A 24,768-nucleotide genomic window follows, 5' to 3' on the forward strand; every position below is an offset into this window, starting at 1 on the left:
AATGCCGTTCGTAGAGACAGCAGAGTTCTTCCTGCAATACTAGCCAGCCTCAATAATACTGTAAAAATCCTGCAGCCAGGAGGAAAACCCATCCCTTTCCAAAAGCAAGAGAAAAGTCTGAAAGCTTAGCAACGCACAACTTTAATATTTTGGTTGATAACGTGCCATGAACTCAGAGTATTTTCCATTTCCTCTTTGTCATTTTTCCAGTGATTTCAAAGGTCTTTATTGAATCTATCAAAATCTAAATATGGTAAAATTAGGTAATTTTTTTTTCTAAAAAAATACACTAAAAAGTATATGCATCCAAATAAGTCTCTTCCTCTTCATAGTAGATTACTACATGAGACCTGGACTTATTTGAGTGAAGCTTCTCTCCCCACTTTCTCCACCCCCCCCCCCACACAATCAGTTATCTCAATTGAGTTCAATGCTTATTAGCACATCATTTTGAATCTCCTTCATGGTTGCATGGTATGATATGTGGGAAAAATCCAAGAAGCCGAGTGCTTTATTTAAAAAAAAAAAAAAATCAACCTGGAGTATAGTATTTGAGGGTCAAAATTAGATTGCACTAGAGCAAAAAAAAAAAAAAGTTGATTTTTATCACATGGTTTGTAAGTGGGCTCTGCAAGCTATTTCAGGGCCGCAAGTGCCAACATATTCTGAGCAGACTGAGGCATCTCTGGCTAAACGGGTTCTGGGGACATTGTGCAACTTCAGGGAACCTGTTTCCTCACTGGCAAGGCAGAGAAATTAACAGCTGCCCCACCTGCCCCGCAAGGCCCCCTGAAGACCATTTCAGGAAGAAATGTTTCTCCAGAAGTCATGTGCATGCTAGTCCAATACCCCAAACACATCAAAGCACAGCTGTTCCTGTTTGAGTGCCAAGAAGGAGGGCAGAGCACTGCCTGTTTAACCTCTGGTCCTCAAACCCTCCCCACATGGCAGCCATCCCTGAGGCACCTTTGAGATCTCTTACCCCCATTCACGAGGAGCCCAGCATCCATATATCTAAGCCACCTCTAGAAAATTCTCTGTTACCTGTAAAGCCTGGGATAAACATGAGTCAATTCTCCCCAGCTTGCTCTGTTAGCCACAAGGTCCATCATCCGTAGATGTTTATGGTCACTGCTAAAATAATAATCATTTCAAAACATTCGTCTACTGGTTGACCCTGGCCCTGACCTCTAGGAACTTACTGGCCATAAAGGGGTTCCCTGTCCTTTCTAACAATTAGCACTGTGGTAGGCAGAATTTTAGGATGTCCTCCAAGATTCTCATCCCTACACATCAAATCCACCAGTGACTGAGGTACTCCCTATTCGTAAGTCACACCTCAGACTAATTATATCAACACCTCCGGGAGGGTGAGAGTCAATATGTTTTAAACCTCCTCGGGGATTCCAATGAAAGCCAAATTTGGGAACCACCATGATCCGTGGGTTGGTTAGACATGAGGATAGAATAAGCTTTGACTAGTTGGGGGAAAGCTTTATCTCCTGGTAGAACTCCAAGAGAATGCTCAAGAGCAAGAATTAATATTCAGGTGTTGGTAGGTTGTTCTGATGGGATTCATCTCCATTGTTCACATGGATTAGTCCACAGAGAAAAGTGCAGACATTATCTGTCTTGAAAACTTTCATACGCCCCAGAGTTTATCAGTGCACATAGTTAGTGCTCCAAATGTTTATGAAGATTCTACCTGTTCAGTGATTCTCAGTTCCACTTGGAGGAGTATGGAAACCTCACAAAGTTTCCTAATGTAAAAATTAAGTACATTCACAAAAGAAACAGGCCCTCTGCTCACCTTTGCTAGGAGCAGCCTTTAGGAGGACATAGAAGGTTTTTATCAGAAATGGGGAGGACGGTAGCATGGAAAGACTGTCTGTCACCAGACTTTTCCTTAAGTCCTTGAGCTCTTATTGAATTGACATTTTACAATGGCTGGTTTTCCTGCATTTAAGAATTTCCAGAGAGTGTTTTAGAATCCTCACATTATTTTGTGTATTCTTAATACTTGGATACCAGGGCAAGGTGGAAGGGAGGGACATTTGTCTTTCTGAAGACATACTCTGTTGAATAAGGCCTGTAAGATGCATTAGCTGGCTAAAGTGTGAGTCCTTAGATACCAGGTGGATTCAGCGTGATCACTTTCCAGAATCTTCCCCACATGAATTGCATCCTTGGGCCTTCTCTGCTCCTCCTGATGTTGGCATGATGAGCTGGCATTCTCAGTTGCCTGGAGTTTTTCCCACGGTCCAAACACCTGAGATTGCCCCTCTGTATTCTCTCACAGTGACTCCAGTGAAAATTCTAATGGGAGATTTTCCCACATGGCCAACATGCAAGTTTTCTCCTCTTGAGGTCAGTTTATGGTTGAAGCTTCTCCCTACAGTGGCCTTGTGGATCTCATGGTCTCATGAGCACATACGCTAATCACATTTTGAGATACTCTAAAAATGTAAGTTATTATTTCAAGTGTCCTTCTATTTCAAATGTGTGAATCTGTTTTTATTTGGCCAACGTCCCAGACAAATACCATTAGCATTTTGAGCACAGGTTGGCACAACAAACTTTTCCATAAAACGTTTTTTGAACACACAATTAGTACTTTGTCAGAGGCTTTAAATGCTGCTATTCCCTGGCCCAGGAACCTCGAGCTCAAGTCTCTCAGCTGCTGCTGTGCATTGCTCCTTTGCAGCCCCTAAGCAGCCCCTTCTGTCAGCCAGTAAGCTTAAAGGGAAATGCAGACCCGGGGAAGCAATGTCTGGGGAGGGGAGTCTGAATATAAAAATTGTGCAACTAAAAGGTTTTCACAGTTAATGCACCTCTTTCCCACTGCAAAAGGCTACCTTTAAGAGCTGCCATTTCCTTTACATTAACGAAAAATGGACACATCTGTTGAAAGAAGCGGGAAGGGAGAAGACAATAGCTATTATGAGAGTCGGGCAAAGTGCACGTGTGTGTGCATGTGTGCGTGTGTGCGTGCATGTGCGCGCATAAACCACTAAAGAAAGTGCAAAGAGGCGAGCCTGGTGGAAAGAGTACCGTGGAATTGCTGTCAGTTATTATTTATATAGCATCATAAATGCATGGCTGTCAAAGCCAACGGCCATCTTACTTAACTGCTACCTAAGTGCTGGCAATGCAAGACCTCAAAAGAATGACTCTCCTATTTAATATTTAACCAGATGCTTCCATTTTTGAAAATATACTTTGCTTCTTGTGGAGAAAGGAGGGGAGGCTGACTTTCAACTTCTGTGATGTATGGGCTGTTGTTGAAGTAATAGAACACCAGGTTTTGTTCTTCTAACTTCACTGTCAATATTTCCATCATGTTGGTGAACAGAGCATTTGTCTACAAGTTTGAATTACTCCCCTACATTATTATGTTCGTTAACATGCTGACGAAATAGGCTAAGGTATAGTTACCATGATCCTATAATGGAGATGTGACAACTAAGGCAGAGGGGGTCAATGCAAACCAAGGGAGAGATGGACCAGAATCTGACTTTTTTGGGGGGCTTGAATCTTATGATATCATGGAAAGGCCATGTTAGGTAAACTGCTAAAGTCCCCAAGAATTTACCCAATCAAATGGACACAGGACTTCCAGCACACCTTGGTGGGCTGGATGGGGCTGTCTGTTTTACCTCCTACAACTGGCTGACTTCCCATCTCTCTTCCTTGAGCTCTCCCTCTCCCTGTCTCAGGTACATCCCTTGCCTCTCCGTCATCTCCTATGCTTGCCCTTCATCTCTGGGCTTCCTCCAAGCCCCCAGAAGTGCTCTCTCAGACACCACAGCCACTACTGACCATGCACGAGACCAGATGTTCACGCATTCCCTGGTCTCATCTGGAAACCAACTTAGATGGCTATCAGTTAATCAATCCAGCAGCCACAGGTACACAGTAAAGAGACACTAGGAGCCTCTGAAGTTCACCTGCCAGGACGCCCTCTTCCCTGGTCTGCATCATGAAGAATTTACTGCCCTCGTGGCTCTCTATCTTTGCTTCCATCCGAGTGTGGCAAATCTCTAAATGTCTCTGAGCCTTTCTGCCCACGATGGGGGTACACATGGAAGTGGTCAGCCCCTTGAAAGGCCCTCTATTATTCCAGCACTATTTTTGTTACAGGCCGACTGTCAAGCTCTTTCTCCCATATCTCTCACACATCATTTCCTCCGGTGCCCATATATTTTAAATGAAAAATGTAAGGACAATAAGGCAGTCTGAGAACAAGAGAGCAATATCCCCAAGAAGGAAGACTGTCTGTTCTTGTTGTTCTTGGTTTACTTTAATCTCACCTTTGGGTCTCTTTAATACATCCCACCCCCCTAAAGGGAAAATCAGAGAGACACGGGAGGCTTGAACAATGAAGCATTTCTCTGCTCCATTCCCTGCCTCCCCCATCCCACTGCCCCAGACCCCCTGGGGCCAAGAACGACTCCCATGCTTCATGAAATTTCAGATAATATTGAGGGGAATGTCAGAATGACTTCACTGGCCTACAGACAGCATCTGTATGGGCTCCTGAGGGAGACAGGATCGGACACAGAGCAGCCCCTTGTGCTGGGGACGGCATAAGAGGGTCCCATTATCTGCAGAAGGGATGTGAAATTGGAACAACTCCAGCTGAGAATGCAGCAAGCCACACCATTTACATGAAATATACGGTGTTGGGTCCGCCACAAAGCCGACTGGCTTTGATCTTGGTGAACTTTTGAATCATGTGTGACTAAAGAATTCTTTACAAAGAATTATTTCAGCTTTCTGAGTTAATGAAAAGCCAGCCCGCAGAATTTATGGAAGCAAGAGACCAAGCATTAGAGGGAGGGAAAAAAAGTCATAAAAAAAATCCCCGGGAGCCTTTAATGCGACAGTCCTCATGGTCTGTGCGGATCTCTAACTCCACATTTTTCTGTCAGATTTATTGGGTTTTATTGGAATTCATTCTTCTCAGCACTGGGGTCTGTGGAGATAATCTTAGGGAGAAAAACGTGTCTGAGGCAAAATGAACCAGATTGATGAGACAAAATCAAGGGAATAAGTCCCTAATTGTCGGGCAGTGATCAACCCTATGTGCACAACACAGCACACTGCATTACAAAACCAGCGTCACCACCGTAGTCCCCAGGAGGAAGTTACCAGAGTCTCTGTTGCCTGGGATCAATTGGTTGTAATAGACGGAGAAAATTCTACAAAATCAACCTGCCATTTTTATTGTGTGAAGTGGTTCTGCTTCCTAACCTACTTCACGGTAGACAATGTATTCATGGGGGAGAAGAAATATGGGAAGCCAGGGGAAAGTGACCACTTAAAAGCAGAGTGCATGTGTCTTCTGAAATGCATAATGTCTGCTCGCATTGGCCGGGCATTTGCTACAGAGCCATCATCCAGAGAGTAAATCATAGGATATGTACGAAGAGAGAAATTGGAGCAAAAAGGTTAAGATGTGAGTCATCTCAGATGTGGGAAACCATTTCTCTCCCAAGGCTGGGCATCATTCACTTTCATTTATCCTTTCCCAAGATTTTTCTTTCAAGAAGAGATTAAAGACAGCAGTGATCGCTGAGAAGTCTTCATTCTTTATGCTGTGGTAATAATAAATCTAATACCTTTCACTAGTTATCTCTTTCAATGAAAAACATTTTATCCATAACCTGTCCTCTGGATAGTGAGAGAGTAGTGCTTGTGATAATTTTTCCACGCAGAGAGGCAGACTGGTGCTGAGGTTAAAAGCCTGGTCTCGGCCCTGTGCCACCTTGGTTTGAACCTCCTTCCTAGTTAGTTCCTTCCCTTCCCAGGGGGGTCTGCACTTAGAGTTATTCTCTGAGGTTCAGTTTCCTCATGGGAGTAATGACAGTGTCTCTCTCCTCGGGTTTTTATAAGGACGAAATGAGATAATAGGTACTAAATACTTTCTGGTACACCGTAAACCCTCAATAAATATTAAATGACATCCTAAAACTAGGTGCCTTGAAAAATTGATTACAGATTAGGTCTTTTTTTACTTATTGTAAGAGGCTTTCAAATTTGAGGAGAAAAAAAAACCATGCTCTTTAAAAAACAGAATGCCTGAAATGAAAATAACATCCATTTATTACTCTAACAGAGTAATTTAACAAACTTCCAATAGCTATTTTTTAGGACGTACCTATGTGTGGGCATCATGCCAGATAATCTGATGTTCATTATCTAATTTTAATTCTCAGTATAAGCACCTGGAGGAGATGGCTATCTTGTAGCCTCAAACATGTTCAGTGAGGTTATGTGATCAGCTCACAGTTGCAAGGCTGGAAGCATCAGGGTTTGCATTTAAACTCAGGTTTTCTTATTTCAAGTCCATACTCTTTCTAGACACTTGCTTCCTATGGGTAATATTCAAAATTCAAATTATTGTATGCAGAGACTTTATTAATACTAATAGCTGATCATATTATAAAATAAAAAGTGGAATCATATTATAATCTGCCCCTTAGATAAACACATGCCTTTTGCAAATCAGAGAAAGCAAATGATGTGCCTCAAGGGCCACTAGTAACAATTACGCACAGAATAAAGAATATCCATTATTCAGGGTTGAAATTCAGAGAAAAACTAAAAATTAAGTCAGGGAGTTGAAATGAAGATCAGAGAGAATATTAAATATTCAAGAAAATAAAGTGAAGGGTCTTTGTTTTGCAGTTTTTGGGGTTTTTGTTGTCGGTTTGGGGGTTTGTTTGTTTTTTAGGGTTTTTTGTTTGTTTGTTTTTCAGTCATTTGAAAAAGAAATCCACAAAAATACCTTCTCTCCTTAAAAATATCCCATCAATAACTTGTGAATTCTTTTCACTTCTGGTTAAAAGTAAGTATTATTAAAGTGCCCTGAGGGCTTTTTCTTTCTCTTTCCTGTCCAACATTCCACAAAATAAAAGAAAGCTAATCTGTGAGGTTTTCCTCTCTTCCAATACCAGTTTTAAAAGACAAAAAGTCCCCATGCTGCGCCATGCTGAATTCATAACTTACATTGGGCACCTCTTGGAAAAAAACTCCTGTCAGTGCAGAGGAAAGTGAGTCGCTCTGACAGAATGAGGCAGCACCTCGGTAGACCGTTCCCTCTACTCGAAGCCACGATGCCAGATTTTGGTGGGTGTACTGGTTAACTAGGGCTGCCACAACATAGCTACACAACTGGGGGACTTAAACAATAGAAATGTGCTTTCTCACAGTTCTGGAGGCTAGAAGTCCAACATCAGCATGTGGCAGGGTCGATTCCTTCTGCTGGCTGTGGGGGAAGGACGTGTTCCCGACCTCTCTCCTTCGCTTGTAGATAGCTGTCTTCTCCCTGTGCCTCTTCATGTCGGCTTCCCTCCAGGCATGTTTGTGTCCGAATTCACCTTTTTATAAGAACAGCAGTCAGATTCGGAACCCACCCTCCTCCAGGGTGCCCTTATCCTAAATAAATACATCTGCAATGACCCTATTTCCAAATAGAGTCACATTCTGGGGTAAGAATCTCAACATATGAATTTTGGGGACACACAATTCAACCTATAATACTGAGTTATGGCTCTAAAATTTTGCCTGCCAAAGGTTAGCTCTAGTCACCAAGAGGATGAGTTAAGTATTAGACAAATAATATCATGCCCATTAACACACTTTCTAAAAGCTAATTATTATACAGAAATAGATGGTATTGTCTCTATAATCTCCTCACCAATTATTTCCTCTGAGCGAGTAGACTCCCAACCAGAGTAGTCATAAGCTCTAAAATGGCACCCTGACTCCAGACATGCCTACCTTGCTTTAGTTGAATTTCTAACTCCCGGGGCTAAAAGGGGGAAGAAGCAGGATTGGGGATGGGAAACCAGTAGTAAGATAACATGCAAACACATTATTCTGTTGGACTTACAATCCATCACTAAGATAGACAAGTATTTCCTACTGGGAACTAAGGTTTGGGGCTTAGTCTATGTAATTCATTTACAATTCAGAGTATTAGAGTCAGCTCCATGTGTCTTTCTCTGGATACTTTTTTCTCAGAAAGCTCCCTCTGCTCTCTATTACCAAGATGAATGACATGCCTTTCTCTGGCCTTCCCAGCAACCTGAGTTACTTAGGCACAATGATTATTGGGTTACTGATGTGTCTCTTAAAGATTATGAAATCTTTAAGGGAAGGAGACCACGGTTAATCTCTACAGCCACGATGCAAAGAAGAGTACAGTAAAGATTTGCTAAATGAAAGGAGTGCAATAAATTTTTGCTGAGTTAAAATTGGATAAACATGGACCATCTCAACCTAAGAGTTGGTGAATAGCTGGCTGTCCCTATCTCAGAGAGAGGAATGGTCAGCCCTCATTTCTCCTGAAGACACCACAGAGGGGATACGCAGAAAGGCTCTGGAGCTACACTGGGAACACCCCTCATGCTGGGGTTGGTGCCGGTTGTTTACGCCAGTCCCTTGCGGAGAGGAGCACAAGTGACATATCCAAGAGCACAGACCACAGCTGACTGCCTGGTTAAGATGGAAAGATCACTTTAAGCAATTTGAGTCCCTTTTAATCAAAAGTACTGCGGTTTAATCTTTGTCTTCCTTCATTTTGAGCCAGCCTTGTTGAATCTCTGGCCAAAGCAGATAGTAAAAAAAAATATATATCTTTTTGCAACAGTTTATCTTTTATGAGAATTTCTCTGTGGCATTTCCCCCTATTTTATTTGGGCACATTTGGTTTCTCCCAAAAGGACTGTATCAGCTGGCATTAGGAAACTTTAGAAATGTGTTTACATTTCTAAACAGTCTTGAAATTGAATCTTCAAGATGACCCAAGTCTAAAGGGACTGTTATTTTATTAACACAACTCTGTTTTCTCTAAATTTGCTTTTGTGAATCTAAATTTTCTCACATGTTAAGGTTGGGTCAGGAGGGAACAGGCAAACTTAACTCCTTAACAACTGTAAATGATGCAAAGAGGAGAAACCTTGACTCCATCTGGGTTCCCTTCTCTGAACTAGCTCAGCATGTGCCTGAACTTGCGGCAGCTCAAATTCACTGCTTTCCAAAGTGCTCTCTTCAAGCGTCTTCTTGAGCTACCTTTGCATCCAAACTCGAATTCAATGGAAAGAAGTTCAGAGATGTGTCCCAGAATCCCAGGATGATGGGCTCTGCCTAAAGAGTCTAAGTCAGTCTTAGTTTGACAACATTCTTTGAGCTGCAAAAGAAAAGAAAAATTACCTCTCTATTTAGTGGCATTTGCTTCAGAAGAACTCCAAGCACTTAAGAAAAAGAATTCCTTTCACCTCTCATGTGCTTGGTTCTGTATGTGCATTGTTCTGGGACCGTGCTATCCAGCCTTCACCTGGGGAGAAGAAAAGAGAGCTATGGTTATTTAACATGCAGTCCACTGCAGTACAGACAAACCCCTCTCTTGCTTCATGGAGGACTATACCAGGAGTAGATGGAGAGCTGAACCTCTTTTCACCGCCACTCCCACCAAACCCTGCGCAGCCTCTCCTAATGTTTATGAACACTGTTGTGAGCTCTACACACCACTCCATTGAGCCAGGCTCTATCTATGGAGGAGATGAGCTATGCTTTCATTTAGGATAAACCTGATCTTTATCAATTCTCTATTAAATTCAAAAAATAAGGGGAAATTCTGTGTATTAGTTTCTTATTGCCACCATAACCAATTACCAAAAATTTAATGGCTTAAACCAACTCAATGTATCACTTTACAGTTTTGGAGGTCAGAGGTCCAAAATCAATTCCACTGGGTAAAAATCAAATTGTCAGCAGGGCCGCAATTCCTTCTAGAAGTTATAGGGGACAATCGGTTTTCTTGCCTTCTCCACGTTTAGGGGCTGCTTACGCTCCTTGGCACATGACCACATCCTCTATCTCAAAGTACATCACTCCACCTCAGTTTCCATCTTTCCATTTCTCCATCTCTGTGATCCTCTGGCCTCCCTCTTAAAAGCACTCTTGCACTTCTATTGGGCCATCTGGATAACCAAGGATAATCTTCCTATATTAGAATCCTTAAGTTAATCACATCTGCAAAATCCCTTTTACCATGTAAGGTAACATATTCATAGGTTCTGGGGATTTGGATATGGTCGTCTTTGGGGGTACCATTATTCATCCTATGATATTCCATGGAAAACATAAGTTTCTTCCATCACACCTATGATGAAAAATTTTTAGCTCTCTCTTTGTACTTCAGGATAGAGTTCAAGAACTCCCCACACCCTTCATGACCCCATCCTGCTTACTTCGTTAGCAGTTCAAGGTAACTATTAAGAGTACAGATTCAGAGCCCAGCAATCTGAGTTTTTATGTGCTTCAAACCTAGGGCAGGTTATTTGATCTTTCTAAGTTTTGTTTTCTCATCTGGAAGTGGGAGAAATGATCATCTGTCGTACAGAGTTACTGGTGAGGATTAAATGAGATAAATAATATAAGTAGAGCCTTGAGCTGAGTTCCTGGCACATAAAAAGACCAACAGGTAGTAGTTAGTCCCAAAAATATTGTACAACAATAAAAAAAAAAAAGACAAATATTTCCACCCTTATAGAGTTCACATTCTGGTGAGATATATACACACACAAGAAATGAAGAAAAAAAGAAAGAGAGACTAGGACAAGTTAGAGTATGATTGTGTTCTAGAAATATTGACAAGAGCAAGGTTAGAGAAATTGGGTACTGGAGTAGGACGTCCTGTTGCAATTTCAGATGAGGGGTAGGGACCAGTGGAAGCCTCATGGAGTAGGTGACCCATGAGCAAGGGTCTGAAGGAAATGAGTGAGTTCACACTCTAGGCAAAGGGAAGAGTGAGTGCCTTGTCCCTAAGCTGAGAGAAGACCATATTTGAGGTGCAGCAAGAAGGCCTGAATGGCCCAGTGAGAAAGAACGAGCGTAGGCCAGTCTGGATGGGGAATGCTACTTAAATAAACTCTTTGGAAAGTTATAATGATCCCAAGAGCCTCATAGCCATGGTAGAGACTTCGGCTTTTACTCTGAATAGAATGGGAGCCACTGCTGGGTTTTGAGCAAAAGAGTGACATGCTCTGAATTGTTTTTTTTGTGTGTTTGGGAGTTTTTTGTTTGCTTGTTTGTTTTGTTGTTGTTCTTGTTAAAGACATTTCATTTATTCTAACATTTCTAGATGTCATATGTTTGCCATAATGCTGGAAATTAAAGTTTTGTGTTACCTTATAAACATGTTGATAATTAATCTCTAGCTTGAACCCTAGCAAATTAGTTCATGTTTAATATGGCTTACCGTTCTCTAAGCAAATTTTACCAAAAAAAAAAAAATATTTAATATAGTGCGCCCTCCCCCTTATTGGTGGTGTATTTATTCTAGAAAATAGGCAGAAGATCTAGAAAAGCAGAGAATAATAAAAAGGATATATATCACAGGTTCCAAAGCTTGAGAAATCTTACACAATGATTCATCTGTAATGCCTAATTTATAACTTCTTGCTGATATGCTACCTAGAGAACTGACACTATTAACTGAAAGATTTTGAACGTGAAAAACTGTGTCTGAAAACTTTATTTCATTGACTTATTTTATAATTATTCATGTATCAGAAAAATTTTTCTCAGTAACAAAGGGTCTCCAAATAAGAAATTAAAGCTATTCTGTAATAGACTCTTCTTTTAACTTGAATTATAGAGATTAGTTTTTTGTCATCACCTGCTTAGTTTGTGACCTCGATAAATGTTATTTGCATTTTAATTTAATTTCATTAATGTTTTATAGGAAAAAATAATTACTGATTCAATTAAATCCTTGCTTCTTTCTTGAATACTTGCACAGAATAATGTAGTTTGAAATAAGAGTTTAATACCAGATGTATATTATCCCTGAATCTCTTTTTTTTTTAAATTTTTACTACTGCTAAGACCATAACTGATCAAGAAGATGCCACTGGCTGACTTGGGTTTTAAAAGTATCCTTCTGGGGCGCCTTGGTAGCGCAGTCGTTAAGCATCTGCCTTAGGCTCAGGGCGTGATCCCGGTGTTCCGGGATGAACCCCCACATCAGGCTTCTCTGCTGGAAGCCTGCTTCTTCCTCTCCCACTCCCCTGCTGTGTTCCCTCTCGCTGGCTGTCTCTCTGTCACATAAATGAATAAAATCTTTAAAAAAAATAAAAATAAAAGTATCCTTCTGACTGCTATGTGGGCAATCCACTGGAGGGAGGTGAGGTTAGGGCAGGGAGAGAGATAGGGACTCTAGTAATAATGTGGAAGAGATGTGACAGTGTCTCACATCAGGTCCCAGTGGGAGAATGGAAAAGTGGTCAGATTCCAGGAATATTTTAAATATGGAGCCAATAGAATTTCCTGATGGAATGGATGTGAGGCGTGAAAGAAACAGAGGAATCAAAAATACTCTTAATCTCCAATATGGATGAACCTTGAAAACATCACACTGGGTGAAAGAAGCCAGACACAAAAGGTCACATATTACATCATTCCATTTATATGAAATGTCCAGAAGAGGCAAATCCATTGCTACAGACAGTAGATTAGTGGTTGCCAGGAGCTGGGGAACTGGAGAAAATTGGGAATGGTTGGTAATGGTTAAAGGATTACTTCTGGGGATGATGAAAATATGCTGGAATTAGATAGTGGTGATACTTTCACATTATGTACAAATTGTACACATTAATGTGGTTAAAACGATGAATTTTATATTCTGTGAATCTTACCTCAATTACAGGAAAAAGTATCTTGTAGCATTCTGGCTTGAGCAACTGGAAGAATGAAGCGGCCATCAGTGGAGGCGAGGAAGGCTGTGGGTGGAACAGCCTAGAGGGAGGAAGATGAACAACTGAGTTTTGGACATGTTGATTCTGAAAGGTTCATTAAGCACCCAAATAGAAATGTCAGAAAGATAATTTGTAGACAAGTTTTTAGTTTGGAAGAGCAGTTAGGCTAGAATATTTACATTTGAGTGTTCTTGGCACAGAGATGACATTGAAAGCCATGAGACTCCATGAAATCACTAACGGTGTGAATGTAGATAGACGAGAGGACTAAGAATTGAGCTCTCAGAAAGTATGAAGTTAAGAATTAGGGGTAAAACAGGAAGCTGTTAAGGAGACAGAGTAGTAATCAATGAGTAGGAAACAAACCGAGAGATATTCTTATCTTCTATCACTCTCCTATGTTTACCTTCTTTATCACACATAAAGGTCCTGGTCAGTGTCATGATAATATCATACCTTAAGGAGGCTTCCTACATGCTGTTCTCTGTAACTAGAATGTTCTTGCTCCTTACTCAACTGGTTAACTCAACTCCCTCTCATCCTTCAAAACTAATTTCAAATATCACCCCCTTTAAGAAGTCCTCCTTTCTCTTCTACTCTGAGTTAGATGCTCCTCTCTTATGCTTTCCCAACACTGTATGCATAATTTACCACAGTCCTTGTCATGTCCAATGGTAAACCCAGCCTACGTGTCCATGTCCCCCTCTAGACTAAATTCGAGGGTATGCCATTATAGCACACTTACTATTTAGTCCAGCATTTAGCACATAGAAAGTACCTTTAAAATATCCACTGAATGAAAGACAAATATATAAATGCCTCACTTGACTCCATAGAAATGTTCTTAAGAAATTCAATGTACATCAGAGTGTTTAGGAATTTTTCATATATAATGCTCTGTTAAACAAACTAGGTAGGAATTCTACTTAAATCAACTCTGTGGAAAGTTATTTTATGAAGCAAAGAATTCTACTACAAAAAAAAAAAATCACCTGCAAATCAGCTGTTATTGCAAGTATATAATTCTATATGCATATTTGGGATTCTTATCTTATTCTAATAAAACGAATTTGAGGAGATACTTTCAAATATACAATTATATTTAGATGTTTGGGATAAAATGAAATTTAAAAACAACTGCCAGAATATTTATAAATAAAGTTCCCCACCTTTAAAATGGGGAACTGGGATCAGCACACTATGTAATGTCTCCAAAGGATATAAACTATCAAATGAAGAATAGTCAAAATTATACACAGGCATTTAATGAGAATTAAAACATTGTGCTCAAGTCTTTGCATTCAAAAAAAATAATAAATCAAGAATCTCCCAGGAATTTTTTATCACGTGAAGAAAACTCTCAACTTTAAGAAGTTTTGTAATCTTATTAAAGGAAACATAAACTCTGACCCTTTAGTCATGTTTAGAAAAAGTAATTCCGTATGTTTATTAAATTAGAAAAGGTAATTATGTCAGAGGCCAAACATGCAGAAATAAAGACAACTCTAAGAGAAAGCCACTTCATGATCACCCTTCTCCCCTGGAGATTAATCTTGACCATGAGAGCAGATTCTAGACAAGGCAGAAGAGGTGACTGAGGTAGCTATGAAGGAATTCAAATTTTGGATCTGCCATTTAAAGGAAAATAAAATAATAGCAGGGAATTGTTACAAAACTCTTTCAATCATTGCCCTGGCATGGCCCTAGTACCTACTATTAAACCTTCCAGCTCTCCTGGGCTTTATGGCCCCCACTCCTGTTTCCACTTTTCTACCTTCAACTTCTGAGGAGTGTTCGGCAGGAGAAAAAAAAGTTAACAACTCAGGGTCTTTCATCTAGACTTGCTACAAGCAGAGTTGAGTTACAGGCTGATTTGGGGAATATTCCGGACTTCTTTTGGTCTCTTGGTATTTACCAAACATCATTCAGTGAGGAATGGGCAAGCTAAGTCCAAAGCTTGTCACAAGAGTGTTACGTTACCACCTCGTTGCTTACTGAATGGGATTCAGTATAATCTTTCTCAATATCGGACAGATTCTGCAAGAAAGAGGTTTAACAGGAACAAAGAAGGAACACCTTGAACATCAGCCTGACCAATCCCCAGCCTCACAAATATCTCATTCAGGCTCTCAGCCATGTGCACCACACACAACAACTGAGGTACCTACTTATGTAGCCATTGGAGGAATTATTTGTCCGTGTCAGTCACAGGACTAAAGCAGCAGAAGGCCGTTGCAGGCCAACCTATTCACAAATATGCCTTCTCCTGACCCAAAACACGCAACGTGATGTAATCTTCTTAGAGTGTCTATTGTTCGACACTTAAAAAGAATGTTAAGTTTGCGTGTGTGGTGGCTTTGTGGAAGGACTAGTCCACACACCTAAAAACACATCTGAGGAGATTTCCACCCCCCTTCACATTAACCCTTCACTACCCACATCTCTCACTAGATTTCAGGCCCCAAGTCTGCCTGTCATTTTTTACATCAAAATCTTTTAGTTAATTTTCTTGTCAAGCATATTTTTTTCCTATGCAGTGTGTATATAAACAATAGCCAAAATATACAGCAGTCAGGAAAACATATGTGAAAACACGTAATTATAAACCCTCACTTCTCAGGCCAGAGTCCAGGCCCTGAAATTCGATAACATGTCAGGAGGCGACTCCAGAGCTGTGGTCACACCGTTTTCTAACATGTAAACTTAGCTCTCCCATCCTAGGAGATTTCCAGATTCAAACCAATCATCTTGATGAACTGGGTCTCATTTTAGAACTTCAACATCATTATACTTACTGTTTTCTGTGCCGCATGCCCTAGAAATCACCCTGCTCTAAAACTGAATTTTAGTGTATGTTGCTTCATCAACAAGAAGCATAAACCATGCCTCGTACAATTATTCCTTTAATCTACTAGTACATTTGCATCATGAGGGCAAGAATTCAGTGCCTGGCAAATGTGAGGTCTGCACTTAGCAGCTAATGAATGAATATGCCATACTAACGTGAGTCAATTTTGAAAGGTTTCTCAAGCTTCCGATATTCTACGAGTCTTTGCATGAGAGAGCATAGGTATGCCACAAGCTTTTCACATGAATCTGACAGTATCATTTCTTTTTTGAGACTCTCATTATACTTCTCTTTCTTCAAGGAAGGATCTAGGCCTTATGTGTCTTTTTAATGTCTCTCAGATCTGTACTAGCTGCAACCAACCCCAGTGTTGGCTAGAAGGGGATATTTCATGTCCAAAACTCTCTGATCAATGAATAAATTATGAATTTTGTTACATTTATCTTAGGTTGAGGTCTTTATCTCCACACAGAAAGTTGCGTAGAAAGGAATGAAATGATGAGAACAAGATCAATAGAAGTAAATAAAGAATTTAGATGTTTAAGGTTTTTTCACTTGGCAAATGGGTATGTCTTCTCCATCTTACCCTAAAGTAATAAAATTGCATTTCCCCAAAAATGTGTGGTAAAATCTGTTTTTCAATAATTTCTATTACTTTTCTTTCATCTCAACTCGTGAATTCTTTGCTATAAGAAAAAAAGACTTCGAAGACCTCTGTTAGTCACTGTGATGACTTTGTGTTTGATAGCTGATGTAAAGCACAAATGGGTACAGGTAGAAATAATAACAATTGCAACTCTTATTTGAACAATATGAAAAGGATTTTCATGTTATTCTTGTCTTAGAAAAATAACCATAGTGTTTACTACTTCTGAAAGAAATGGAGCAGGTGACTTTCTTTTATAATTTGTCCAGAAATCTTTCTTTCCATAGGTATGCCACTTGAAATTCAAATATCCAGTACAAATACATCACTATAAATACATCTACAAAGAAATGGTATTGTCTTTTAAAAGAAAGGCAGAACTTAAATCCTCCCAACACAGTCCTGTTCTTCAGGGAATTCAGCTTGGGAGGAGATCCTCATTTTCTCTATGCAGCCTTCCCTAACAACCCAGGAACTGGTTACGATTGAATAATACATAATATATAGAAGACATAAGAATATATCAACACTATAGCATTTATCATACTATGTTTCATGTTTTTCTTTCATGCCTCCCCCACCCCACCACCCAAAATGGGTAGATCCCTCATCAAAGGACAGACTGTCTCGCTCATCATTTTCATTCCCAGTACCTAGTAGGGTATCAGAACAATAATAATCGGCCTTGATAGATATTAGATGAATAAATGAGCAAGTGAATAAACTAAAAGTATTTCAAATGTGCTAAAAACTTTCTTCTGAAACTTTTAAAAACTACTTTCAGAACCATTTTTGCAAAGTATCCAAACAAATGTTTCTCATTACTTCATAGTGAAACCACATGCATAAATTAAAATTATATTTCACACTTTATTCATAAGACATGATTGTGATATTTCCACAACGAAACTCTTCCTTAAAAGGATGAAATTAATTGAGAATATCCAATAACTGTGCTTCGGGACCTGAAGGCAGCATTGACACCAGAATCCACTTGCACAAGAGAATAACTATGATGGAGGCCACGTTTATCTCCAGGATTTTTACCATCGTTTTATAGATACACTAAATGACAGGAAATGTTTACCACTATATTAAAATAAGCTAAGCCCAGCAAAGATGAAGTCACACTATGCTCTCCAAAGAAAATATAAGCAAAGCCATAAAAACCAATAGAGCAACTTATATGATGTCCATGTCACCTCGTCTCTGACTCTGAGAGAGAAGACTGAGAACTTATAGGTGATGAATCCATTCCCTTTTGTGAAGGATCTAATTAGAAAAATCCATGTTAGCCTCAGCAGCAGAGTTTTAATATTGAGCTGGAATTCCCCAAATGTCTCAAATGAGAGGGTTATATCTCAATTCCATTGGAGTCATTGGCAGGAATACCTTTTCAGGGAATTCAGGAATAGGCAAACCTAACTCAGTGCTGAGAAAAAGTCCCCTTTGTGGCACCAGTCTGAGCACAAGGACTTTCATAGAACATGACAGCTGTTTTCATAGAGAATTCTACAGAGAGTTCACAGAGAAGCACAGCAGAGTGTAACCTAATAGACCACATTAGTGTGTATTTTGTGTGTATTATATATACATGCATATTAGATTATACTCTAATCTAATATACTAATGGCGGAGGTCAAACTGAACTGCTAAGAGGAAGAAACTGGCTCCCTAACGAAACCTATGTAAAACCAGCCTTGGACAACAAAGCACAAGCTCACCTACACATACACCACACACACACTCACACACGCGTAGAAGTGTGTAAACACACACACATCCTGCAGTGGCTACACCGGACATGTATGACAGATATCTTTGTGTCTTGGCCCCAAGAACTGAGAATCCCTTGGATTTTTAGTAAGACCACATTTAGGAGCCACAGGGGAGGGGGGTGACTAACATTTCTGGAGTGCTGGAGTCTTTGTTAGGAGATTCATTAACACTGACTCATTTTCACTTTCCTGTACAAACAATGTCAATTTTCACCTCTGTAATCCTTATTTATGCTGTCTTCATAACATGGAATATCCTTATATTTCCTCTTCCCCAGGGTAGCTCCTGCTTTTCCGTTAAGATCTGCCTGCCGATCTCAGGTAGCATCCTATCGCTGGCGATCCCGGACGTGCTCCCACACCCCCAGGGCTGGGTTGCTTTCTCATATCTGTGCTTCCATAATGCATCCCTCTGTCCCAGTACTCACCACTTTATACCCTAATAACCACTCTCGTGCTTCCCTCCCCTGCTCAACTGCCGTCAAGGATTTTTGGCTTACTCGTTGTTGCATCTTTGCACAATGCCAAGCATTATGCCTGGCACTCAAAAGAAGTCTAGGAAATATTTGTTAACTCAATAAATGAAATAAATTCTTCATTTGTTTAATATTATCCATAACTCTGGTACCAGTTTCCCCAGCTTATGAGAGAAGACACTGAGCTTGCAAAATTGTTTAGATTGTCCAAGTTCACAGAGTTCATAAGAAAATCAAGATTCACACTCTGAAATAATTAGAGAGTAAATTATCTTTCCTTTGCGCCAGATTAAGAGATGGGAAGCACAGAGGAAGAGTATTAACTCTTCTAAATGGACATAAGCAGCATGCGGAACTGGTCTTAGAGAGAGAGACCCGCACAGTGAAGAGCCCGTTGACCAGGAGGCTCTGTTTACCTCATCACCGATTCTCCTCTCAGAAATACATGAGATATTTGGCTAACTTGATGTTGAAGATCTAAGGCAACTAAATATAGGGTCAATAGTCAGCACAAGTTCAAAATTCCATGAGAACCAAATCCAATTATCATAAATAGAAGAAAGAAGTTTTGCTCAGTCTCTTTAGTGTCCAGATATTAATTTGTAGTCACAGAGAGCAATATTCCACTTCCAATATATTCTGATATAAAAGTTAACACCAGAATCTTCACATTTCAAGATGGTAAAGACATTTCTATCTCCTTAGCCTTTTAAAAATCATCTCCAGACAGTAAATAGAATGAGAAAGAGAAACACAAACTCTAACTTTAACAGTATTAGGAGACCTCTATTACCTTCTTCTGTGATATATACAGAAGGAGGATGGCCCCAAAGGAGTGCAGGAGGGTTGGACTAAGTGCCTATAGATGGCTCTATTGATGAGAAGCAAACTGAGCCATTCTGTGAAACTCTAGAAATGCTCGGGTACTGGAAACACCAAGAAGGCAGGAGCAGGGAGGATGACGAGAACAGGGAGGTTATCTGAAGTCTATTTTAGAGTCAGTTATAACTCTAGTTTCCACCCGTACCAACTGAAATCCTCCCCTGACCAGAGATAAGCAGTACAGTCCCTGGTGAAATTGAACTAGAAAAGCTCATGAAGAAAGGACCCAGACACTCAGGACAGCAGATTAAAAGTATAGCAAGTAAGTGAAAGTTTAAATACTGAATAGTGATACCCCCAGCTCCCTTTCCCACCCACCTCTGAACAACAGCACCCAGGTTTAAAACTCTTAGGCAGGAAATGGAGGATTTTTCTCAGAGGCAACATCCCTTTAAAAAGCTTGACATCTGAGTCACTAGTGAAAAGGCCAGTTAGCAACTACACCACAGGACAGCAGGGCCTGGTGCGTACACATTTCCAATCACCTTTCTAGTAGCCCACTTTTAACACAGGAAAAGACAGCCAAGGATACTAGGATACCAGGCAATTGAGGAAAGCTTCCAAGATGAACAAGGGAGACAAAAACATGCAAACAAAAGAGAACTCAAACGTAACAGAGACACTGCTTGAAGCAATAGAGTATTTCAAAGAAACCACGAAACATGAACAGGTTGCTATATAAGGGGAATAATGAGAGAAGAGAAGGGGGTTTTGGATATTAAAAATCTAATAGCTGACTGGTTTTCATCAGCAAAAAGTTAAAATGTCAAGTAAAAGAAATCTCCCCAAAAGTAGGACAAAAATTGAAAGGATACATCATAGAAAAGATAAGATGTGGAGAATTTATTCAAGAAGTCCAATGTTCAGAAGTTCCAGAAAAAGAGACTAGAGAATGTAGCAAAAAGAAAATTATCAAAGTAATAATATAAGAAAATGTCCCAGACTCTAAATTGGAAGGGCCCACCAAGTGGTCAACATAATAAATAAAAAAAGACTCTCACCAAGGCATATTACCATGAATTTACCAGATTGCTAGCAATAAAGGGATCTTAAAAGCTTTAGGAAGGACTGGAAAACAGAGTGACATCAGGCTTCTCATAACAATATTAGAGGCAATATGAGGCTTGGAAATACTGAATGAAAAAAAGATTGAGAATTCTATACCTTGGCAAACCGTAAATCAAGTGCAAGAATAAAATAAAGGTAGTTTAAGACACGCAAAGTTTCAAGCATACCCATGGACATTTTTCTCAAGAGCTTACCAGAGGACACATTTCACCAAAATGAGGGAGCAACCCTAAAAGAGAGCGAGAGAGAGAGAGAGAGAGATGGGCTTCAGAAAACAGATGTCACAACAGGCAATAGCAAGGCAGGGGCTATTTCCAGGATAACGACTGAGCAACTGGCCCAAAGATCGTTCTCCTTGGAGTGGGAAATGACAGAATTCTTAACTATAGACAGAGCAAAAAGTTGTATTTAAAAAAACAGGAAAATGAATCATGAGATATAATTTGCTTAGCTGATACATGTGTGTATATATCACTAAGTAAGAATATAATAAAAAATTCTGGTATTACTGCACATAATACTGGGTACTATCGTCTGTGGTCCAAGTGCTGGTCATCACAAACCAAGAGCAGCAGGGCCAGGGAGAGAATGCAGAAAAGAGCCTTGAAGCTGATGAGCCTCTGATTATATATACCTCCTCTAAGAGTGCTTACCAAATACTCATTGTGTAAATTGACGAAACGGTGAGTTTTAGGATTGACTCAACTATGTATGTATTTCTCTTTCTGCCAGAGAACAGTTTCATTAAGAATGCAAACAACAGACATGCTGAATAAAAGATAATTTGCAGAAATTATTCCTCAGCAGTCCTCAAATCCTAAAGCTTATTTCAATTTGTTACACTAAGTTTTGTTATACTTTTTTGGCATCAAGCTTTTTGAGCCTCAGAAAATATGGAGAGCTGTGTTTTATTAAGTGTCTATTTTGATCCAGTTACTTTACAAACCATCTATTTTCATCCTCATTCACCATCATAGGAAATTATGATTATACATGAATTGCTTAAAACGAATTGGTTAAAATAACCAATTGGCTTAATGATTAATTAGGTAAAAATCTAGACAGATTTTTTTAATACATTAGTCAATTTTGATGTATCATTAAGCAGTTTTGGTACTCTTTATGAGTTTTTATTCATTTTGCAGGTTTTTTAATTTGGAGAGCAAACCAAAATTTTATGTGTGTTTTTACATTTTTGTCTATTTTCCAGATCATTGGTTTTCAAATATTGTATTTACTTTTAGCCAATTCTGCCTACACTATTTGTCTAGCAATATCTTTTGTGAGTTTTACATTTTTATGTCCAGTTCTAAGTAAACTGATTGAAATTTAAATGGTTCAGAAATTCTTGTTTCTGTTCAGTAATTCACATATTGAGGATGTCTGTGCATCCTAGAATGATTTTCTTAATTTTAATTAGATTTTTAATTTTTAATTAATCTTCTTTAGGTATTTTACTGCTTTCTAAGTATTTTGCTTTTGAAATAATTTATTTTTTTTTAAAGATTTTATTTATTTATTCGACAGGGAACACAAGCAGGGGGAGTGGGAGAGGAAGAAGCAGGCTCCTACGGGAGAAGCCTGATGTGGGGCTCGATCCCAGAACGCCAGGATCACGCCCTGAGCAGAAGGCAGACGCTTAACGACTGCACCACGCAGGCGCCCCTGCTTTTGAAATAATTTAAACACATTTTCTGGCAGTTATTCCAACTTTGCCTTTTTAAAGTGCACAATAGAAAGACCTGTACCATCTAGATATATAGTAATGATCTTGAGAAAAATGCTCAACTAACAGGAAATAGTCTAAACAAATATTCCCTAGCTTTTTATTCCACGTTCCATTTTTAAAAGTAACACATGAGTGGCCTTCTCAGGAATATCTAGCAAAAACTGTGCAAAATATAAAAATTTTTAAAAGTGTGTGGAAATACTGGCTGCAGAGGCAAAAATGGACACTCTTTTTATTGATATTTTGCTTTTATTAGTTTTGTCTTAATTGTTCTTTTAGCTTTATCTTTTATTTTTAACTTCATTTATTTTCATCAATGACTGAAAATAAGTTAGAAATATAAGAAATCTCAAAAGCAAACAAAGAAAGCATTAGAATACATGAAAACTTGCTAAATTATCCTGCAAGTCACAAAGCAAAGATTTTAAAACAAACATTCTTTTAAAAATGCTTTCACAAGTGCCTTGAAAGTTGCAAATAACTGATATGTGAACAGAGGCAGAAAATACCAATATTCAACCAGTTGGTCATTTTGACATATTAATTGGCAAGTAAATAATCTGCTTCTGTTGCTTTTGTTATTATCAGGTTACGGGTGAGAAAACTGAGAGTGGGAGAGTTTACATAACTTGTCAGTTGTTACCCAGCTAGTAAGAACAGGGCAGGGATATCCATCCATTGACTCCTGTTGACACAACTCTCTCTCACTGGGCTGCATCTCCTGGCTCTGTTTTTACCCTGCTTGATATTCTTAATGCCTGATTCCACAGGGCTTGTTGAGGGAAAGTAAAGAGGGAAATCTCACGTCTAAGTATTTCATTTCCCTTTGAGTTTTAAAAATAGCTTGATGTGGCGAGAAATTGGAATCATTGGTTAAAAATGAGACTTTGAGATTTTACATGAATTTCATATCTATTTTACATATTCTTGATCCTGAATCAACAAGATTTGACTATGCTGGCAAATACAACCCCCAAAACATATTGGATTCTGAACCACGCCTTTCTTTGTGGTGAAGTCCAGGCACGAAAAGAAGTGTTATCTGGGATAAGTGTCTTCTTTGTACCCGATTCCAAAGTAGAATAGGGATTTCTTTGCCAAAAATGCCCAAGCTGCATCCAACTTTCTTGGACTGCTTCTTGATTTATCAAATCGGAAAGATTTTTAAAAACAGGCAACATATTTTAGTTGAAACCAGTTCATTTCCCTACTGTTCTAGGTGTCTGAAGGTTGTAAATACAAAACACAGTACATATGCAGTACAATGGCACATGCTTGCTAGAGAGGGGAAGCCCTTGACTAAAATAGCAAAGCCAGATATAAATAAATAAAAATTGAAATATCTTCAAATAAAGTTAGATTTGTGGCTGAATTTCTTTCAATCTTTTCCCCCTCTTTTAAAATATTAAATATGTGTGTTTATAATGCTAGTAAACAAATCTCATTTAGAAATTCACAATTATTTGGCTAATTTACCTTTTTTCCCCCCAGAAATACCATTTAGAAATATTTAGAAGGGGGAGTGTGTGAGGGAATGAATGAACATCAATCACATTACATGCATCCTCTCCCTTTATCCTCACAACAATTTTGTGCACAGGGAATTAGTCTACCCATATTATAGATGGGATGGAAAAGTTGAGACTCGGAGAAATGAAGTGATTTGCTCCAGGTCACACAGATAGGAAGTGCTGGAACAAACTTTGAGGCCTGGGGCTGCTATTCCAAAGCCCCCGTTCTTCCAGCATGCGGCACAGTCACCCAAGGAAGGGAAGGTTCTCAAACACCTGACAAAGGTCTCTGAAAAAATTAACTTGAAGGGAAACTCATGTCAAAAACCATGAACGAAGACTGAAGTTCACTTATCTCTCTGTGAATGCAGCCATCTTACCAAACACATCAGTCTTTTGTTGCGATGACCCCATGAAGCAGGAGGAAACCTGGGAATTAAGCCTACTCCCCCTACTGGAAATCCATCTCCAGCATGTTGATTGGATACTGCATTACACTTCGGTCAGCTTTTAAAGTTAAACAAACATTGGCATGTCCCCTAAATCACCCCTCCTGTCCACCACACAGGAGATAATATTGTGAGTGTAGATTTTCTTACAGCTTCCCTCCCCAGCCCTAATTCTCAGTGGGAAAATGCAACGCATCTGGGCTGGGGGGTTATGGCGGGAGGTTAAGAATTGCCCAGCAGCTTTTCTTTCCTTGTTTGCTGTACATTTCAAATCAGACACACATCAATTCATATTTTTATGCCAAGAATAGGCTTGGAAAAAAGGTCATTTCTTGCTTTATCTGGGGGCAATTGGTAGGAGTCATTCTTAAGATGGGTACAAAACATCTTGAAAGAGACATTTCTTTTAATGGCAAAGAAAGAGAAAAGGGCAAACAGAAAACCAGGGTGCAGGAATAACTGTGGTATCTCACAAGACAGCACCGGTTTTACTTTTCAAGTCACACAGGTTTAATAAAGAATGGCACAAACTGTCAAGAGGTTATGAGCTCGAGAGGAGATCTATCTTTTGTCTTCTTTTCCTTTTTTTAACTAGTGAGAGTACTTATTGCACG

General features: G+C 39.4%; 1 long non-coding RNA gene across 1 annotated transcript in view; it reads right to left on the reverse strand.

Moving 5' to 3' along the window:
• Positions 1-6,801: 6,801 nt before the first annotated feature.
• Positions 6,802-24,768, reverse strand: part of LOC123789080 (uncharacterized) — a 68,023-nt gene continuing 50,056 nt past the window's right edge. The window contains exons 4-6 of the long non-coding RNA XR_006778658.2: positions 12,708-12,807; positions 9,220-9,343; positions 6,802-7,382 (exon numbers count right to left, since the gene is read on the reverse strand). This is a non-coding gene — a long non-coding RNA (uncharacterized LOC123789080). The remainder of the gene's footprint in view (positions 7,383-9,219; positions 9,344-12,707; positions 12,808-24,768) is intronic.

Source organism: Ursus americanus, chromosome 3, assembly GCF_024610735.1.
Source record: "Ursus americanus isolate L20-20 chromosome 3, mUrsAme1.1.p, whole genome shotgun sequence".
In the NCBI taxonomy this organism is placed as follows: Eukaryota; Metazoa; Chordata; class Mammalia; order Carnivora; family Ursidae; genus Ursus; species Ursus americanus.